Genomic DNA, 20127 nt, shown 5'->3' with positions numbered 1-20127 from the left:
AGAAATACACGTACCCCACTCGCACAGGGCCAATCGCATGTAAAACTTCCCGCGCACCCCAGTAATACACATTCCCCGCTTGCCGTGTGCTGTGTGGCGGCCATGTATACTGGTCCCGGGTTAGCGCAGCCCTTTGCGCTGGATTGGGGATTTTGATGGCTTTTCCCTGCACTAGGGGCGTTCTTGGGGGTGTAACTGGCGCTGCTGCAGGGTCGCTGCGCCACTGTGCGCCGCGGCTGGTTTTGGTAGCTAAAATCCATGAATACGCTGTGCGTGGAAATGGATTTTAGCGCACGCGGCTGGTGCAGACAATCGCACGCGCACACTGTGCGCCAGCCGCGTGCGCCACCTGTGCACTAAATTCTATTAATTACCCCCATAAAATGTAAACTGAAAATGCATTACTTGTGCACACACACTTTTTCTTTAAAAAGCTGATATTGGTCATTTGTATAGCTCCAACCGGCTAAACACCATACTTCAAGGCATCTACCACATATAGGAGCTCATGTGCCAATGAGCCATAACGTGAGAATGAAAGGCATCAAAGCCTCGAGTAAGGCAGCAAGGCCTTCCATTTCCGCCATGACTCATTTTCAATCATTTGTATGGTGGAGAGGAGCGGCGGAACGCAACTTACGTTTCCACCTCCTTTCTTCCTCTCCACCATACAAATGCTCCAGCATTTGTGCCAGCTTGAATTTTCATCCTGGCGCACATGCAGGAGATCCCTGTTGGGGTACACCAGCTATATGGACCAGCATAGCAGGCAGCATTTACAATTACAAGAAAATGCTGTCCGACATGGTCGCACGGCAGGCAGGATTTTATTGTAATTTAGAACATTAGGCAGAGTTTAATTGCAATTGTGAACGCCGCTTGCCACGCGAGCAAGGCAAACGATGCTCACAATGGAAATTAAATACTGCCTGGCAAGCGTACATACCAGGAAGTTTTTACTCACTTTGCACAGTGGAGTGCAAAAGTGCAGGGCAAAAAATGGCATACACATGTTTATGCTGCCATTTGTCCTGCAGTTTTGCACTCTGCCGTGCAAATGACGAAAACTTGGCGGTGTGAGCTCTACTTGTATATGTTAAATTACAATTTTTAAAAACATAAGCTCCATAGTGGCTATGAACTGCCGTTCAATACCATAGTTGGTCATTGTATAAGATACAATATGTCTTGGGCTGTACACTTCTTTCGAACGTTTATATATGGTTAGTATCGTTACTCGACCTTCTTAACTCCCGCTCTTCCAAATCGCGAAGTTTTTTAAAGCATACTACTAGCGATTGCTTTCCATCAAGGAATCCTGAATCTATATTACAATACTTTTGTATTTCAAGTGAATGCCCGGAGAACTATATTTTTCTCAGTGTTTTGCTGCCATCTGGTGGTAATCATGAATCCCGGGTCCGCCATTATTTACACAAATCGTGAGAGCAAAAATAATTGTGAACTAATTTGGGAAATACTTGACAACACAGCGAGGCAAAGAATATTCTTGTCTTGAGAGAGATTCTATCCAAACATTTTATACAAAAGCAGGAACTGATGCCAAATTAAGACATCTTGTAGTTACATCATTAAAGATAACATTATTAGACTAACTTACAGTGCCTTACAGCACCTTCAAACCAGTGAATTTTGGGATCCGCTCTACATTGGCCAGTGGAGGTGAGGGGGGGTGCCTTCTCTAGACAAAGTGACATTACACCACCTAATCTACCAGTGTCAGTCATGTTTTTAAATCAAGAACAACCAACTGCAAAAATGGTCCTGACGATTATGTAACTTAATATAAGATATGTAACCAAGGAAGTGTTGTTTATGTCAATATGTGTGAAATTATTATGATGGCATTGCAATTTGATTTCCCTGAGAAAGCACAATGTCAGCATAACGTTCCTGCCCTGCCTTCAGTTCTTTTGTCTTTGCAGTACCAGCAGAGGTTCAGCTCTCAAGAGAGCCTCATTAGGACAAGTAATGTAATGCAAGTGTTTTTCTAGAGTGGCCGTCTGCTACTATTGGCCTCGCTGTGCCTGCTCGGTGAGAAATTTGGCGGGAGGGGGGGCGGGGGGCGGAGGGTGGTTTATCAATGGGACATTTGGAGAGGCAAATGTAAAACCTGTGGGGTTGATGGGTGCAGGTCAGAAGTACCCGCTTCTGTGTGTCAATTTACTTTCTATGGGTTTGACGAGACACTTGGGGCCTAATTCATGGAACGTTTTGATATGGGATTTCACCATTATAAAACGCTATCATGAATCGGGCCCTAGGGAGCATGTTATCCATAGGGATGCACCAAAGATCTGATAGACTACAGTGCTTTGGGTCTGGTTGGCCGCTGATGTGGGGTGCAGGTGACCCGGTTAAACAACAGAGCTTAGTTATGGCTTAATTAGTGTTGGTGTTCTAATGGCTGGGCTTCTGACGGCCATCTGTGGGAGGGTATTGAGCGTATGTGTGTAGTGCAAGGTGGTAGGAGGGCTTAGAGGGGAGACAGTAAGTCAGGGATGAGGGAAGTAGGACTCAAAATTGGAAAGCAACCTGCACTCCAATCACGGGCCTCCTTTAACCAGGTCCCATTTCACAATCTCACAATTCGACTGACAGTCCCTCCCTCCCACTACCCATCTCTCTCTGCCTCTCTCTCTCTCTCTTTGTCTGTCTCTGTCTCTCTCTGTTCCTTTCTCTCACTCACACTCAGATACATTGCACCCCATTTGCAACAAAACAAGGATCTGAGAATGTGCAGATGAGGGAGAGGGGTCAGCCTGGAAACCCTAAGGGTAATGAGAGGCAAGAATGTTTGCTTCAGACACTGGTCTACTTGGAATTTGGGGGTCACAGTCGCCCATTTCGATGTCTTTAATATGTTGGTTAGCAGGCTGAGGCACAGCTCAAACCTTTTTCGGACATGCTCAGGTGCTGTCTAGTGTGACCTGATGAGACTTTTGCCCACAAGGGCATTGCCCGTCAGGGACAGCGCAGAGACGTTTTTATGGAAGGGCAAAAGGGGCACGTGCCCTGGGCCCACATCTTTCAGGGGACCCCACATGGCTGCCCGATCCAGAGAAGTGAGTTCCCGTGGAAACGTAAGAATATTTGATGGTGCTCAGCTAAGGCTCCACACTTTCTACCTAACCTTTGTTGAAAAGTACAGTCTGCTTGTATCTATTGATGCTGTAATGCTTTCTGTGTTAGCTGTGTTATAAATAGTTTGTGTGTTCATTACTAGCATAATCCCGGTAGTATTCTCATGTTTCTATGGAGAATATATTGATCACCTGCAATAACAAAAGTTGAAAGGCTTATTCATCATTTTGAGTTCCTCAATGGTTCAGAAGATAGCTCAGTGCGTTAAGCACTAATTACAGCTATTTGTGTTCATATGCAGATCACAGGACCACATTCAAGAAAGACTGACTCAACCTTTCCTATGTCCTAGGTTGATAAGCCAGCAAGTGTGTGCACACACTTTAGTATAATTATCACCTATTATGGTGCAAAACAATGTAACTGCACCATACATGCAGCTATAAAAACAAACACAGCATCTGTATGGTGAAGACCTAGAACTTGGTTCCTCCAGACAGGGACTGTAAAACCTGAACAGCCACCTCCAATGATGACAATACATTGTCAGTTAAGAGAGGTGATTAGGATGGCTCTGAAAACAAAGTTTCCAGGCTTGTATCCTGACTTTGCCAGTAGACGATATAGTGATCCTTGACAACCCATTTTATGTCACTGTATAGTATTTTGCTGTCTTCCATGAAAAAGTTTGCCTTCTCACATGCTGGTGGCATTGTTTAGCCCATTGCCTGATTTTTCTTTTTACGTAGGATATTTGAGTGAGGGTGCCATGAATGGAAGAGAAACAAGCAAATATCACAGGCTTCTGGCGAGCAGATTTTCAGGTCTGATATTTGACACAGAAACTGTTTACTTTCCTGTACAACTTCAAAGGTTCTTCTACATTAGAAATAACAAACCACAAGTCTGTGCGTCAGCAGTTTTTATTTTAAGAGTGAAAAAAAACAAAAGAAAACCCTGGGTGAAATAGACACTAGCCGGTGTGCCAATACCGCAGTGAGCGTTTGGAAGAAGATACCCTATTAGAGAACCTTATTGAATGTACCCCCGAAGTGACGACAACCTGCTGGAGGAACTCCCTGAAGGAATATGAGCAGGAGCCAAGAAGAGGAGCTAATGACATCATAAAACTGTGCACGACGTCCTGAGATACTGGATGATGTATAGATTCTGAAGAAACTAATGACGAAGTAAAGAAGCGAGTGAACTCTCAAATGTAAAAGAAGAGGATTGCATGTGCACAAAGTGCTTCAGAAAACAACCGTTCAACAAATGTACAGACGCTAAAACGCAAGGTAGATTAAGTCATCATAAAAGCTCTCTATGAGTAGTGAATAGAATGCAGGAGTGCCACCGCTATACAGAAAATGGCCAGAAACCATGAAGCGGGAATGGAAAACTTTGTTGCAGCAAGAAAAATAGGCTCATGGAGCTGCGCTGCAAGACTGTCTGGCCTAAAATCAAGATTCTAGAAGGCGAGGTCAGCTATCCCCTCTGAAGGACGAGTGTGCAAAGGATGAACCTTCTCAAGTTAAGGTGTAAGAAAGAACTCTAAGGATGCCAAGCTTTAATTCATTCAGAGCATTTAAAAGCTGCAAAATGGACCAAATTGTGGTCTCCTGTCACGTGAGCCAAGGATGGAAATAGAGGTTGAACTGGAAGTTCCAGACACGATAGTGAGTGCCCTCTCTCCTGTGCATTCTCAAAGAAAAGGATACTCTGCAAGGCCAAGTACAAAGACAATTCCATGTCAGAAGGCATGGGTGATGATAGATGCTGGGCTAATTGGATGGTGAGGTAGCTTCATATCTGATCTCCGTGTACCTGGGTCTGGGCTTACGTGCTGCTAAATGAACTGTATGTTCCAGACATGGCATAAGTGTGCCAATTGTATCAGTCTATATAACAAAGGATCTTAGTTCGAAGACAAATAAGAAACTGTGCATCTAATATTTCTGAAATGACATGTTTTTAGAAGTAGACATAAATTGTCCACCTGCTAACGTGCAGCCAATAACAATCCTAGCTCCTATAGAAATGTATACTTAGATGTTTCCCTTAACCAATCCCAACCATTGATAGGCTTTTCACTATTGCCACGTAGTATGACGTCACTCTGATGCATTATTTAGTATAAGAACCATATTTTGTGTGGAGATCATTGAGAGACTGAGCGTACATCCATTGGTGTTAATTGGAACCTCCCTGTTTTAGATAATTGTTAATAAAACAGTACTTTGCCATCTTCCTGAGTTGGTTCAGTTATTTCAGTGTAATCCCATCCATTCCACATACACGTTCCTGAGGGCCATAAGCCCACTTGGTAGTATTCCAGAGGGTTTCAGATCCAAACAAGTTTGGCTCCAGAGTTTCGGACGATCGGGCATCCTCCCCCATTAGCTGGAAGATCGTGGAGTTTCCTGCGGAGAGTGGCAGATAGAAATAAACTTGCAAGAAGAATCGAGACAGTGGGCAGATCCCCCTTTGAAGAAATCCCTGCTCGGTTTCCACGGGTGCTCTACGGACGCAAGGTGAAGTGGTCAGATTGAAGGAGGATTCGATACCGAAGGCCTCGAGTTGATTAACGGATGTAAGTAGAATAAAGGAAATGGCAATATAAAGGGGGGGGGATTGTGATATTTTGAGTAACAGGACATTTTGTGTAGATAAAGGAACACCTAGGTAATCCTAAGTGGATAGAAGAGGACGTCTCAAACGCGAACCGGAGCATTAAGAAAGGGTATACGCACAGTCAGGACTGTGAAAGGTGATATCTCAAACCCTGCATAGGCTAAAATAAGTAGAGGTGTGGGGCATACACCCCTTATTATAAAATATTACAAATAAAGAGAAGGTGATCATGGGGGTTATTAGTGTGCAGTATGTTAGTATTTTAAGTATTATTTGTTGTGTGAAGTTTTAAGAAAAAACAAGCTGTGAAGGTTAAATGAGAAGTTGTTTGAAGTAAGGCATAGTAAATTAAAAGCCAGATAGGTTGCTGAAACAAAAGAGGATTGAGCGGTGATTGATGGTGCTTGCTCATATTTGTTGTTTTTCAAGATTAAAGATGGTGGCTGGCTAAGCCTTAAAATAGAGGTTTTATTAATGATCTGGTAAGTATCGACAGTCGATTGTGACTTGTCATTATGGAGACACTCCTCACATGCATCTTTGTAAAGCACTACCAAAACATGCACCCAAGCTCAAATAGTACAGTGCAGAATGGGCAAAGGGCACAGCTGATAAAATGTTCATGCCATGGCCACAAGAGGATCATTGTCGAAAGCGGTACTGCAACACATGACCACATACGTACATGCTGCATACACAGGAAAGAAATTCGAGAAAAGGCTGGCAATTTTAGAACTTTGGAAAATGTACCAAGAGGAGAAAGAGGACCCACCATCAGAGGGGTGGAGGCCGTTGACCCCTCAGCTCTTCTTATCTTGTCAGGGATTAACAGTGTAACTACAGAAGAGATAAGAGTTTATCCTTTAAAGGAACTGAAAGCAGTGGATGGGTATAGGGACCCAATATATGAACCCCCCGCAGTGACAATAGTCCAGAAGAGAGCAAAAGAAAGGATGATGCCTGTAAGTCTATACAAGATAAAGAAGAAAGAGGCAAGATATCCATTATATCTACAGGAATAGACTGAGAAATTAAACGATGAAAAGGAGAAAATGATAGGGCTGACGAGGTAATGTTCGTACAAAACTAATGGATGGAAGGGCAGATACTACTCAAGTTAGATGGGAAAAGCATTGAGGAGGTTAGGCAGAGAGAATATAAGGACGAGCCAGAAGACAAGGACAGGGAATGAGAGAAGAGATTGAGGGAGGATGAGCAAGGAAGAAAAAGCAGGGATCAATGGGAACAGATATATAGAGAACAGGAAAAGGATGGAAAACGGGAAGAGGGACAAAGGAAGTATGACAATAGACAAAGAGATAGTAGAAATAGATAGATAGAAAGGAAAGAAAGAGAGAGGAGGAAGAAGCACAAAGAGTGAAGGACAGTAGGTTACAAAGGAGAAAAGAAGAAGAAGAATGAAGACAGGAAGTGAGAAGAGGGGAACAAAGTCAAGAGGAAGAGAGGGTAAGAAGGGATGCGAGAAAGCAAAGGGAAGTGGATGAAGAAATAAAACAGAATAGGAGGCAGCGAAGTCTGATGTCAGTTTCATCCTTAAGGAACAATTGAGGCAGAGAGAAGATAAACGATGGGATAGAGGAAGAGAACAATTCTCACGGTAATGGAAATAACGCCAGAAACACATAGAGTAGCACTAGAAGAAGAAAGATATGATGCAGAAAATATTGGAGAAAGGATCGATAAGGTCTATCAGCAATTGAGGCAGAACAGCGAGTATGGAACTCAGGGGAGCCGCAACCGATCCCTGGTACCTCCACTATGAAAAGAGGATGAAAACATGTTTAGTGATGTCTTTGAGCAGAGTAAATTTAGATAAAGATGAAGGGGATGATAGTCACACTAGTTGGGGTTTAGCAATGTCAGACCAGGAAAGAGAGTCAGGTCGTGAGATAGGAGGAGAGGGTGGGTGCGCCACCCCAGGAAGCCAACAGGTGGATAAATAAGAAAGATGGTCAGATCTGGAACACCCTAAGGAAAGGACACCAGATCCCATATCATATCCCGAGCTTCCCCGAAGACGATCATATAGTGAGAAAGGAGAGTCTCCACTGTATATGAGTAGGTTAAAGGAGAGTTCCGGGACTTTTTTTTTATTGTCCCTACGGGTCGGCCATGTGTTTGTAAGCATAAATCGGTAGATCGTAGGAAACTTTCCTATGGACCTTACCCGACTTTTCGCCCCTTATCGCACTCGAAATCAGCCTCCATTTTGTGATAATCCTATCATTCCGCCGCATCGACCTGGCTCACCTGCCTTTGCGGCACTAAATCAAATCCCCCGCCCCTGAAACAGACTTTATCAAAACATTCATATTCCCCGCCTATATCCGTGACGTGACTGTGCTGCGTAGGCAAACGCGCCCAGGCGTCTTCTACGCGACTCCACACAGACCCCGGAAATCAACACAGATCAGCTCACAATACAGCGCGCCACAATTCGGAATATGAAACTGTACTTTGAAATCAAACCGCAAGATTGTAAATGTGGTAAAGTACATTTATTTGACATCAAATGTTTAGAGAATATTCAGCGATTTACATTTTTATTTGCTCACGTTCCAAAAAGTTCGTATTGAGGAACGCGATGGTCCTTTGCTGTACACAGGGTCTTAGAGCATCTCACAATACAGCGCCACAATTCGGAATGTGAAACCGTGGTTTAAAAGCAAACGGCAAGATTGTACATTTGGCAAAGTACGTTTATTGGACATCAAATGTTTAGAGAATATTCAGCGATTTGCATTTTTCTTTGCTCTCGATCCAAATTAGTTCGTCTTGAGGGAAGCGATGTTCGTGTGCAGTACACAGGGTGTTGGTTTACGATAAAAATAAGCTCTTCGGTCGCACTGATAATCGCATGGCTGTTCCAACAACCAGGCACTAGGCCACCACAACGGTAGGTATGTTGCATCTAACCGTTAGTACCGCGTAAGGGCATACTTGTACTTGGCGATCGTCCCATAAAATGGTCAGGGTGGTAACGTTGTTCACGCGGAGAAGCAACTGGCGGCTGTAGAACCCGTCCGCAGGTGTCTGGTACTCGTGACACAGACAGTAGTGAATGATGTACCTAAAAACATAAAAAATGAAATTAGTCTCACCATCAGATCCTTATTAAAATTATTCATTTCATAGCGAGGACAGCGCTACTGGGTGTACACAAGTGTTTAAAGGCGTGGCGAGGCATGGAGGGGGGGGGAGTGGAGTACAAGGTAAGTAGCATAAAATAATAAATAAATAGGGCCAGCTGGTGGCAAGTGCAAGGTAAGTGCAGAACAAGTGCTGGGAAGGGGGGGCTGTAGGATACTGAGACAGTCCCCCAGTGCAGGGGTTGACAGGGAGGCAGTGCAGGTGGAGAGTGGAAGGGCCCAGGACCGAGGTCGCAGACAGTGGACCAGTTGTAGCAGGGGAGAGGGAGAGAGAAAGCAGAAGCAAAGAGGAAGGTTTTGAGGTGCTTCAGTAAAAGCAGATGTTTCTCCTCAAGATAGTGCGCGGTAGAAAACAATATGCCACATAGAACGAACAAGTACAACTGAACCCGTCTTTAAAGCCACTGTATAGTAATGAAATTGCGGTATAAACTCATCAAAAGTTACTTACATTATATTTGCATTTTCCATTGTGTCTCTGTGTAGGGCAGACCCGAAACACCACTCCTTCTTTGCCGACGTTACTTCTTCTAATTAACGTGGCTCATCGTTTCGTTTCTGAATTTTTATTCATTATCTTTTCTTAGTCTTTCAGGATGGTCCCGGCCTGTCAAGGTCAAATCACAATAGAACCTTATATTGGGTCGTGGGCCGTTCCGCCACCCGAGCAAAACATCAAAGCAGCTGACCTTCACTTTGAGCGAGCACACATTTCTAGTTAGCTGCAGTTAGTTTTAGGGACATCTTGTCTGCGTGCCTTTTTTTTTATTGTCCCTATGGGTCGGCCATGTTTTTGCAATACGGAAACATTCTATAATTTTTGTAAAAATGATTTATATTACTGTTTGGTTTAATTGCAATGGGCCTGCAACATGAGGAGACTCGAGAGAACAGACAATCAAATTACAATCATTTAAACCGTGATGTGTATTTCTCAATGAGCTCTGCTTTAGGTGGACATGGAACAGAGGCAATGTTGGGTGGCAATGCAGTTGTCCCCTGCATAGGTTCGTTCACCACTCCATGTATGTGCCTATCGAGGACATCTACGATAAGTCTCTCAATAAACTCATATTGCATATCCTCAAACACTGGTTTGATCACCCATTGTTTACTTCTTTTAGTGAAGGCCTTATTGTAGCGAAGCGTCCCTAAAGTTCCGGTCGTCCTACTTTGTTGACGGCCAACATTATGGTTATGTGCCAAGACCGCTAGAAGAGTCCGATTTTTCATGCCTTCCATGCCAAAATGCAATCTTTTGGGCCTGTACTTTAGGCACATATTGTGGAACACCTCCAAATCTCCTGTGTGGCAGAATTCCGTGAGTCCCCTCAAATCTCTTGTTATAGTTTTATCAAATACAATCTTTTCAATGGCCTTGTGAGTGGGTGATGAAGGAATCAACCACTTCTTCTTCCGTGCCTCCTCTGTGGACAAATGGCCATGTTCACATTTGTGGAAATGCTCATTTGTCGACCATCGATGTACGTTGCTACAGTGCAACATTACTGACCGCCATTTTTCCAGTAGAATTTCCAACGACCCTTCACATGTTTTTGAGCTCCACCAAAGATGGTTGCTGATTGACTTGGACCACTGTGAAATACCTTGCATATCTTTTTTTTTTCCTGCAGCCGACAATTTTTTATTGATTGTTTTTGCAAGATGCCATACGTCAAATTGGTGATTTATATTTTTGTACTCTTCTCTCATTGTCTTGGCAATTGAAACGTGTCTGTCCGTGGCTATCAGGTCGATCACCATTCCCCGCAATTGTAGTTCTTGCAATGATGCTACAAAGCCAACTTTCTCCATGGCCACTGAGGATGTACTTTGTGACACCTGCACGAGCACCGAACTCACAATTTTCTTACTTTCCATGTCCTGAAAGTGGTAGGTGCAGTACTTGGCTGAAAATCCTGGGCTGTCGCACTGTCCATCACCGGCTAGCCTGAAGCGTTTGCCCGCGAATGTACTTTCCATTGACATTTTTTCCATTCTCCAAGCTTCGCTGATGGCTGGAAATAGATAATCGGTTTGGTATTTGTAGAACTGACTTTTCGCAATGAAATGGATTCCCACAAACTGAAAGAAATACTGTAACTTTTTAAAACTTGAACCACTAAAAAGTGCGGCCGCTGCACAAAGTAGATTGCCTGCTGGCAGTTGCCCCAGCATGGGTTGTGCAGACCATGCGAACGGATGATATTGTGTACAGGTGGCATGTATTTTAAGGTTAGTGCCTCGAATTGCACGAGTCACATTAATCAATGGCTCCCCACATACTTCCCCACCAACCGAATGCCCACATTTCATCATCATAATAATATCCATCAAACAGCTATCGAATACAATGAATTTGGCCTCTTTCCTTATACTGTCACTCTGCATCCCAGCTGGTTCGGCCTGTAACGTTGAGGACATGTCACTCGCATGAAAGGTACAATCTCTGATATCGTCTTCCGCTATGCTGAGTGATATTGATGGTGTTTCATTGTCGTCCACGTCATTCTCTTCCATTGCAACATCTGTTCCTTGTCCGGAGATGGGAGAAAAAAACAATGTCTTCAACTTTCGCGCGCTCTTATTTTTTGCGGGTGTGGATTCTGTGAATTGATCTCCGACTGCATCCAAACTACCAGGAGGACATTCACTATCAATGGCTGGTGGTGGTATAGCTCCGTTGTCAATCACTTCATATTCTTCCCATTGGCACGATGCATCTCCAGTCTCAAGTCCCTGCCAAAAGGTTTGACAAGCAACATCTCTCGTTCGCTTCACTGTCTGTGTAGATCTAGTTCTTACACCCACTCGCAACTAGAGGACAGATTAGAAAAGGGATGTTCAGTTTAAACACAACTTACAGTATTGAACTATTGACAGTGAAAGACAACATAATATAGTGAACAGGACACTAACCTTCTTTTGCTTTCTTTTCTTTGAAACTTTCTTGCCTCGAACTTCAACATCTGGACGCTGTTGCTCCGACTCGTGTGTGCATGTCTCCACTTCCTCTCGCGCTGCAACGACTATATTTTCATGATAAGCACATCCATCACTCACTGAGGCTCCATCGACTCCCTGAAACATAGAACTTTCATTAGTATGTATAATAATATTGAAAACACAAAATGTACTTGGGGACCAATACCCATACGTACATCTCAATAGCAAAACACGAATGAACGCATTGTGTAGAACATTCAAACGACAATAGTTCACGCATTGTTGATCTAGTTAGATTGAACTGTCAAGATCCATACCTCGGGCTCCGCATAGACTTCCATTGATGATATTATTGAAGATGACGCTTCAGCAACTCCCTGAAACACAGTAATTGCATTAGTATGCTTTTCTATTTTGTTAAAAAGAACATAAACTTTGAGCAGGCGTCAACGGCTCATCTAAATAGACCTGCACAAATGATCAGTTGTCTAAAATAAATAATGGATATGTAAATATGATTCGATTTGCTCGATCGTTGGAAGTGTCACCACCCAGAGATCTGCATCAACTACTAGGGGTGATGTTCTTGTAGAAGAAGCTCCGTCATCTCCCTGAAACATAGTACTTGCGTTAATAAAGAAGGAAGTATAGCGGATGTAATCACGTCATATGATTTCGCTTGATCGAACTGTCAGTATCCATACCTCGAAATGCATAAGAACATCAAGGGACGATGTAACTGCGGTGCACACTTCTGCAAGCTGTTGCGCCGACCCGTAACTGCATGCTCCCCCTTCTACTTGGACTAATGCTCCATCGACTCCCTGAAACATAGGACTTTCATTAGTAATGAACACAATATTGAAAAAAGAAGACAAATAGGAGGGCGACGACAGAAGGACATATCAATGGCTAAAAACGAAAGAAACATTGTGTGTAACAATCACGCTACAAGAATGCAAGATCTGATGATCTCCATCGATGGAACTGTCCGGAAACGTACCTCGAGCATCTGAGTGACATCTACGGTTGTCGTCAATGCGTTGGACTCCTCAGCATCTCCCTGAAAGACAGTACTTGCATTATTTTGGATAACAATAATTATAACTGAAAACAAAGACTAGAGGACGAGTACAAGGGTGTACCATTAGGTAAAATAATTACACGATCAATTAAAACTATTGATTTACATGCCTAAAACAAGTCAGTGTCAGAATAGCTAAGTAAGATTACCCGATAGGCGCTTGAAGTGGCTGATGACTGCAATAACGACACGGATGGAGAATCTTCCGCCTTCATATTGAGTGGATACATAAATGGGGAAATTATTGTTAGCTACTTCTACACACTACCGCAAGGCCGAGAGATAAATACGTAAACTTGACTCACCAGTGGAGGGATGTGGACGAATAGAGTGGGAATAGCGGTTGAGAGCAATTTTCGCCTCGCTCGCGGTGTTTTCTTCTTTATTAGCAATGATGTGGAGTACATGTCTGGGCTAAAGTGCCTGCTGCAGATGCGGTATCGATCACCCCTCTTGTCCGCAAAGACTTCTAGGACTCTACTTTCTAGCTCAGAGGCTGGATATCCGCAATATCGGACCCATTCTCTTATCTGATCTATTGTCTTAGGGAAAACATGCATTATAGTACCTTCAGATTTGTTATGGGTCTTCGAAGGGCAACCGCCAATGGAACAGGCAGGCATTATGGAAAGTTCTGAAAAGTAAAGATCAACAATTCTCTATGAATACCAATGTGTTAAAACAGTAAATGACACATAAAAGGTTCAATGCAAGGTCCGTTTTGGTTCTTGGAACTATACACGTTATTCACATGCGGATAAGTATTTCAATAACTTTCAAAAAATAGAAAAAGTAATTTGACTAAACTCAGAACATGTGACTAGTTCCTTGCATGTACTGTCGTGAACGAAAAGAAAACATGGATGCAATTTGATGACTACTAGCAAATAGATATAAATTAAAAAATTGGACGCAAAATGATTATGGTACATGGATTTACCTTGACGAACAAACAGTTAGATGCAGGGATCAGAGTAGTTTCTTGTCGTAGAACAGGGAGCAGTTCACAGGTTGCAAACTGACGAGTTTGCTCAAAGTGGTCACGGAAGTTCACAGAGACGAAGAGCAGATAACCAGCACCTTCACGGGTTGACTAGCAAAGCGCAAAGAAGTTCTCATTAGAAATATGAAGTGGGTTATAAAGAATTCGAACCAGGGGTGTGTTTGTGAATGAATGACGTGTATATGTCGTGGCATTATGTGGATTGCAGGGGGCCGTCCAGCGTGAGGGGGATGCTTGGCAGGAGACACGGGGTCTGGAGGTAGACATGGGAACAACAAACCCATGCTCTATAGACCACTTTGAAGTGTACATGGTCTTTGGCACCTCTTGGCCTTTATCGCTCCCTGACAGCTCCACTTGCCAGCAGCGCAAGTACCCCGGTGCGAACTGCCTTTGATAGGGCGGGGGGTGGATCGGGGCGGTGGTCGTGCAGACAAGACACAGGAAGACTCGTGAATGGAGACACACTTATGTGGATTGCAGGGGGCCGTCCAGCGTGAGGGGGATGCTTGGCAGGAGACACGGGGTCTGGAGGTAGACATGGGAACAACAAACCCATGCTCTATAGACCACTTTGAAGTGTACATGGTCTTTGGCACCTCTTGGCCTTTATCGCTCCCTGACAGCTCCACTTGCCAGCAGCGCAAGTACCCCGGTGCAAACTGCCTTTGATAGGGCGGGGGGTGGATCGGGGCGGTGGTCGTGCAGACAAGACACAGGAAGACTCGTGAATGGAGACACACTTATGTGGATTGCAGGGGGCCGTCCAGCGTGAGGGGGATGCTTGGCAGGAGACACGGGGTCTGGAGGTAGACATGGGAACAACAAACCCATGCTCTATAGACCACTTTGAAGTGTACATGGTCTTTGGCACCTCTTGGCCTTTATCGCTCCCTGACAGCTCCACTTGCCAGCAGCTCAAGTACCCCGGTGCGAACTGCCTTTGATAAGGCGGGGGGTGGATCGGGGCGGTGGTCGTGCAGACAAGACCCGTTTGCCGCAGGGCCTCACCAAGGAGAGGCCATCTAACTGAATGTAAGAGGATGGCTGCAGGATCTACTACATGGAAGGCAGGGGGGTGAGTTTATAAATACCTCACCCTCCCAGGAGAATATACACTAGATTCATTTAAAAAATCAAAACAACCATTGTTAAAATATATGTTGGGCTTTATTTTAGATTTTAATTAAACATAAATAATAAACATTACACATTGTAAAGTTGAGGTTGCAGCACATCGAGGGAAAATCCGCGGTATTGTCCACTGTCACTGGGGAAATGTTGTCTAATGGCAAGTACCGCACAGGCAGGTATTACTCTCCGAACGCGGTGTCCGAGCCTCCCGTGAAGCCACCAAGTGAAGCAACGATAGGCCACCAGCCTGTACCACCTGTGAAAAAAAAAGATGCAAACTGTATTAAACTGACCAAACTTTCTTATCAATGTCGATTCAGGTAACACATGTCATTTTCCTTAGAAAAAAATTATATCTAGAAAATGCACTATATGGAACCAATTTACATGCGTTCCAATGATATGTAAATGTAATTTTATATGTGGGAGACGACCATGAAATAGTGGTGGCATCACTGACATCACAAACAGAGTATACTTACTCGTTACTCGGATTACGCGGACGAACAGTGCCACGAAGTTCGTGCATAAGCACCATCATCATCCTCAACACTGTCCGTGAGAGGCAGGCTTCCCTGAACTCTGGCAGCTCGGTGATGCATTGCGGACTTTGCTCGCCTTCCTGCTGACTTTGCTCGCTTTCCGAAATGTAGGCCAAGCACCCGGAATTTTCACGGCAGCAGCAGTTCTCCTCCTCAGTTGGCATTAGCTCGCACCGATTGCACGTGCACCAGGTGGAGACGCCGTCCATGCGACATGGTCCAGGCTCTTCATCCGTTGACTGGTCCTCCCAACTGCCGTCCGAATCCCCATCGTTTTCGCGTGCTTGCCTTTCCAGTAGTTCTTCCTCGGTGTACTCGGGCTCGTACATATACGGCATTATTGTGGCCATTGTGCGGTAAAGATAGTAAAATAATTTATAGCGGTGGTACTGGTATCTGTTCACACGGGCTACAAGCGGCGAAGGTAGCTGACCAGAGCACTGAAACGAGTCACATAATACTCAAAGTAACACAGAGAGAGGAATGGAATCGAAAATCTGCTGCTGTATGTTGTGAAACGGTCTGTTTATACTTATTGGGGAAAGAGGCGTCCTGCCATTTCCATGGCAACACGTCAATAGCTGAGGCGCAGCGATTGTTGACACGAGACATGCTTGAAATGGGCAGTACGCGTCTGCTGATGTCAGGCTCAGGGGCGGGGGATTTGATTTAGTGCCGCAAAGGCAGGTGAGCCAGGTCGATGCGGCGGAATGATAGGATTATCACAAAATGGAGGCTGATTTCGAGTGCGATAAGGGGCGAAAAGTCGGGTAAGGTCCATAGGAAAGTTTCCTACGATCTACCGATTTATGCTTACAAACACATGGCCGACCCGTAGGGACAATAAAAAAAAAGTCCCGGAACTCTCCTTTAAGGTCGCCATCAGCAGAAAGATGAATAGGGGCGATTACCCCTGCCATAGATAGACGACTAGTGGGACCCTACTATGGGATGGGGTACTCAGATTTCCCCTTGTAAAAAAAGGCGGGAGCAAGACCGCAATACATCCCATGGCCACATATGGATAAGGATAACTTAAAATGCAAGCTCTCTTGTTTAACTTTGGGGGCTGAAAATGGATATATGAATTAAAGAAATTGACAGCAGGAAACGTGCTGGCCATAAGAGACATAAAAGGTCTACTGGCAGCTATTTTTGAGGAGAGGGATGACGACATTTGGGGGTGAGTGGGGTATGTAAGTGTGACAGCACAAAACACACGCATGATGGAGTGCCATTTAATAATTGTAGGGCAGATGGTTGGAGGGCTCTCAGGGTAAAGTATCCTGACACACCAGGTATGGGTGCAATTATGACACATAAAATGAAGGAAGATGAAGACCCTGTTGCATACATTCAGGATATTCATGAGAAATGGCAGCTTGAAACGCGTGAGCCTTGGGAAAAAACAGTGGCACTATTCTATCATATTTTGTGTCAGGGATTGCCAGAACCGGTATAGCGACAGATGAAAAAACAAGTGGGGATGGAAGCAGACCCATGGGCTGAGATGCAGTTGACTATTGTACATCATTGTTGGTTGCTACAAGAGAAGAACAGAAAAAAAGATGAGAACAGAAAAGTGGAGGAAGCTAAGTTAGTTCAGAAATAATTGTCAAAGTTTGCCATATAAGGGGCAGTATTGACAAGTGGAGAAGGAGTAGGAATGCAAGAAGCAATAGGTATGTCGCAGGTGAATAATTCACACCCGATGAATCAAAGTGGGTACGGGTTTGTGCCACTAGGTAGAGGTGTAGGTTTTAGAGGAAGAGGAGGCTGATTCCAGGACACCCAGGGTGGATTTCAGAATACTCAGAATGAGAGTCAGAATACTCGGGGAGTATATAACCAAGGAGGGTTTGCCAGAGCGCCACCCCATGTATGTTGGAATTGTGAAATAATAGAGCATATTGCGTGCATGTGTATGAGCCGACAACAAAACTGACCATTTTCAAGAGTGGGGACACCCACATGCACCGCCATACAGCAGACAAACAAGAGAGGGCTTTGCCCAAGATCACACATCCTATAAGTACAGCAGGTACAACAGCAAGGGCAAGTACAAATGCACGGGCAGTCGCAACAGGCACCTATACAAACACAACAAAATGTGAATACAGGGCACATGCTAACGCCTAGGATAGGGGTTGTCAATGTGGTAGGAGGAAATACTTTCACAGGAACAGGGATGAGTTTATACCCGCAACAGGACAGCTCATAGGGTGACTTGATATTTTCAGTACTATATGCAACACTAGACCACCAAGAGGAATCAAGGGTCGATATGACGATAGGGGTAAAATCCTTTTCTTTTCTTTTAGACACTGGGGCGAACCGCTCTTGTATCTAGGAGGGAAAAATATAAGTATTGCCACGAATGCTCAAAGGTTCTCTGGAGGTACGAATTTAGTTCCTTTTACTGATAAGTTGCCTGTTTCTATAGGGGAATGTGATATGTCTGTCTCCTTGTTATAGTCACGACAGACGCAAGTTAATATTTTAGGAAGAGATCTGATGATGAAACTCAACATGACCATTTAATTTACTAATCAGGGTATAGTGTGCTTCACTCCAGGAATACACTATTCAAATGTAGGAGAGTTCATACTGCCATTTAGGGCAAGTGGCTCTACGAGGAGTCGGGGTAGATCCGGAAGTCTTCATGTATGGAGGGAGCATTTTATTGACATGGCTACCTGGGCTAGTAGGGAAGAGGGTGAGGATACCTCATGAGTTCTTATTTAGACCACAAATCCCTATGGATGAGGAAAGCAGACAAACCATTCTTATAGAACTGGAAGCAGCTACAGTATGAGGAGAGATAGCAATGCTTCAAGGGGTGGATGACGAAGGTAGATCATGGAGAACAGTGATAGCTCTTGAAGAGGGATACAACTTGAATGACATAACAGATGAGATATGTTCAGAGAAGAACGTATCTGTTAGGCAGAATCCTGTGCAGTTCCCTTGGGGACCACTGCAAAAGATTTAGGACTACAGGTGGTGGCAGTAAACCCACTTGGTAGCAGTCTGCACCACCCAGATTTACCTGGTAGCTGTGGCTGAGCAGTCAGACTTCCCTCAAGAAGAGTTAGGCAGAATGTAAAGTATACACAATAGGCACTCAGACACAATACCACAAGCAAATACTGACCAGAGCTTTGGTATCAAGGTATATATTTATTTATTTTAAAACACACTTATTGAAACACTCCAGCACTATTATTGTAAATCACTCTAAACGCAGTTACTATTATTATATATACATCCCTTATTCCTTATCAGACAAGTCTTAGTTAACACCACTTATTTCCAGACGGAGGTGAGCGCTTAACTATAGATGGCACTCCAATAAGTTAACGAAAAAGGGAGGGGAAAAAGGCAGAATGTAGGAAAATACACCACACTAATACTTAGGAACTCTTAAGCAAGGCAGGAAAGTCAAAAGTTACTTGTGAGCCAAAGTCCATAGGCCGGGCCCACTCTTGGAGAGAGCAGGGCACAAATGCACACAAGATCACACAATGACAACAGGCTTAAAAAGTCTTGCAGGGAGTTCATAAAGGTTTTATTTAGGCTCAGAAAAGTTTAGCCAGGGTGTCCCAGGCTAACCCAGGTTGGAAAGCCGGGGACTAAATCTACCCCGTACAGTCGGTTGCAAGGGCAGCCAGGCGGAACACAGTACCTTAAGTGGAAAGGATTCTCCAACGGGGCAATTGTTCCTGGCAGCGGGTGCAAGTCACGGCGTCGTCAAGAGGAAGAGAAGATCTCGACATGGAGGAAAGCTGAAGGTCGCTGCACTGCCAGGGAAGAAACCAGCCGCTGAGTTTTTCGGTTAAAGGGACTACCCTTTGATTCGCGGTAGTGGTAAAACGTGGTATCCCAGTTGCTGGGGTGCTTGGCACAGGCAAGGCAGCCACGAGATGCTCCAGGAAGCGAAAAAGGAAGCAGACTGGTTATCCCTACCAGTCGAAGGAAGAAGACTCTCTGGGCTGGAGATCTCCTCTGTCGTTGGGAAAAGTGGTGAGACGGTTCAGCAGGGCTCCACCGGTAGTGTCGTCGTAGCAGGTCAGCTCAGCTTCTCCCTCGTCGGATTCTTAGGTCCTGTGGCGACTTCTAAAGTTCCAGTCCCCAAAGCCCTGCTTTTATCCATTCACTCAGCCTAGCTGTCACTCAAACATGCTAAGTGGTGAGTCGGCCGGCTCACCACTTGGGCCAATCAGGACGGAGTGCGACTTGAGTTGCCTAGGCAACTCAGTCCAGGCTGCCTAAATCCCCCTCCACCCCTCCTAAGTACCCCAGACAGAGTGGCACCACTTTGGAGGGCTTCTGTGGAGAAGCCCACCAAAAAGTGGAACAAAGGGCTCAACTTGGGTTGGAGTCACAGAAGCGAACACAAATGCCGTTTTAGAACTGAGTTCTGGCAAAAAATACCAACCGGAGAATTAATATTAAATAAATAAACCGGCGGTATGTTCGAGGCTATAGGAATTAAATAATTAAAGTTGGTAG

The sequence above is a fragment of the Ambystoma mexicanum genome, chromosome 7q, assembly GCF_040938575.1.
Source record: "Ambystoma mexicanum isolate Mex_15411 chromosome 7q, UKY_AmexF1_1, whole genome shotgun sequence".
Lineage (NCBI taxonomy): Eukaryota > Metazoa > Chordata > Amphibia > Caudata > Ambystomatidae > Ambystoma > Ambystoma mexicanum.
Note: the sequence above shows the minus strand (reverse complement) of the source record.